Below are 2,606 nucleotides of genomic sequence, written 5' to 3' on the forward strand. Positions count from 1 at the left end.
TTGTGTCATATGATACTCCATCCCCACCATGAGACAATCCTAGGCCATGGTGGGTCCCGCCCACCTTTTGGCCTCTGTTACCAATCCTGATTGTGTGTAATGCAAGCCCACATATTTAGAAAACATCTTGCTAGTGGTCTTGGGGGCACGTCTTCTCCTCCTTTGGGACTCTCCCCTCTTCTCCCTTCTTTTCCTCTTCAATTCTGTGGACAACTTTGAGATATCTGGTGGGAATCCACTGCTGAAGGTTTTCTCCTGTGGAGATACAAGCATATTCTGGCCCCCACATTAGAACCCTATAGGTCCCTCCCATCCTTCAGGACCCTTTTTCATTACCATAGTCTCCTTCTTAAAGGGCCTTCTTAATGAAGATGGGGTGTTATGCCTGAGTGATTCTCTGTCTACGTTCACCAGAGAGTGTTTCATAACCATACTTAAATCATTTGAATCAAATTTTAAGTAATTTATTGTGTACACTGCTTTATCTAGATCTTTCTGAGTGACCCTATCTCCATCTCCCTGTTTTTATTTTTTGATAAATCTTTTGAAAGTTTGATTAGTCCTTTCTATAATGGCCTATCCTCTGGGTTGTAAGAAATCCCAGAAATATGATGTAGGGAGAATTCCTGTAAGAATTGTTTTAATATGTTTAAGGTATATGAGAGTCCACTATCAGTTTTACTGGTGTGTGGGATACCCATAGAGGCAAGACAGTGAAATAAGTGATTTCATATGAAGCAGCTTCTCCTCATTTACAGGATGCAGATACAAAGCTGGAATAAGTGTCAACTGTAATATGAATGCATGTTTTTCCCATATGTGTAGCATGCATTTGCCATATATCATTTGGCCTATCACCTCTGGGGTTAGTCCCCAACCCTACAGGTCTTTGAGAATTGGATTTTTAATTGTTTTCCTCTTTGATACTGTTGAATGGGCACTTCACAAACAGCATGAGGGGATAGGTGGTAATAATCATTGCTCTTGAGTTTTATTACTATGATTGTTCCTTGGCATCTAAAGTTCTATTCCTGATTTATTTCTGTCCCTACTTGAGCTTCATTTCCCAGGATAGTTTCAGGGCCCTAGTGCTACCAAGTTGCTCAAAATATAATTTCATGTTTGTTCCTGGAGCAACCTGGGTGGCAATCAACCAAGTCTGTTCTAAAAATTCTGTCATCCAGAACACTGCCTGGCCTGGAGTCAACACTGCCTATGAGAATGCTTTTCAATTATTGGGGGACAAAATTTCCCATGACCTTGTTTCAAGTCAAAAGGTGCTATGGGCCCATATTAAAGAACTGAGTCCTTAAGCTGAGTTAGAACTTTAAAGGGAAGTGGTTCATTTCTGCATCTTCTCTTCTCTGGGTTAAAAGGGTCATCCTCCTCTATAACAGGATATAATTCTTCCTACCCCTCTTTGTCTTTTCCTTGATCTCTAGCCAGCTGCAAACTTTTTGAAGTAAAGATAAAGAATATAACTGATTAACTTTTGCTTCTTGCATGTGAAGTGTCACTGCAGTCTTTGTTTTATATTTCTGATTCTGCTTTTCCTCAGTTCTTGTTTCCTTTTTTACATTAGGAGAGCCTTTGAAAGGCTGTAAGTCTGGATAGACACCAAAATAAGGTGGGGCTGAAGGTGGTGGAGGGCAGGCCATGCATTATCATCCTGCTCAGGCTCAGAAGAAGGACATCTATTGCTAAGAGATGGACCTGTCTATGCTCCAACTGTAAATTTCCTGACCTCCTTTTCTGGTTCTGATTTCAGACTTTGTTCTTTTCCTATTTTCTGCCACATTAGGTTACTTAACTGCTCTCCACCACACTCTGCCTGGTCCGGAAACAGCACAGTTTGGAGGGCTCTCCCTCTGGAGTGCTCGTATAGATTGTCTTAACCACATAGCTTTGCTTGACCATGAAGTGGTCGCTCTGGCACCCTTCCAGATTCTCCTCTGTCTCCGTTCACAGGGGCCAGTAGTTACAGGCCATCTTTTATGAGCCCTTTGATCTCAGAGGCCAGATAAATGAGGCAGGAGACTCAGCATGTGAAAAGAGCTCCAGTTTATTATGCTGTACAGCCTTGTTGATATACATTTTTGCAAGAACAGTAGATAATCCCCAATCACCATTCAGAGAAGCAGTTTGTGGGTATGGTGTATGCATGTTATCTATCAATGGGAGGAGAGCTGATCCAACAATTCAGCAGCTCGCTCACAGGCGAGAGGCCCTGTCCAGGCAACCCTGCTCTTGAACAACTGATTGTGACTCTTGGCTCACACTCATTCCCACAATGATCAATGCTCCTTGCATTGGGAGTGCAGGGTGTTAGTGCAATGTAGCAGAAAACATTGTGCATCAAGGGTCGAGGTGGCCTTGATACTCCTTCTAGACAGAATCCCATATACTAGCAAAGAACAACAACAACAAATGAGTAAGAAACGTGAAAGGGAGAGAAAATAGCTTTTTGTTCATTGAAATTTTTTTTTAAATAGGAAAGATAAGGAAGTAGGATTTTATATCAAGGAGACATTCTTTGGATAGAAATATGCAAACTTACAGGTAGAAATGCTGTAATCATCTATGTGAGGACTAAAGGACAGAGAAAT

The sequence above is a fragment of the Antechinus flavipes genome, chromosome 2 (genome assembly GCF_016432865.1).
Source record: "Antechinus flavipes isolate AdamAnt ecotype Samford, QLD, Australia chromosome 2, AdamAnt_v2, whole genome shotgun sequence".
Lineage (NCBI taxonomy): Eukaryota > Metazoa > Chordata > Mammalia > Dasyuromorphia > Dasyuridae > Antechinus > Antechinus flavipes.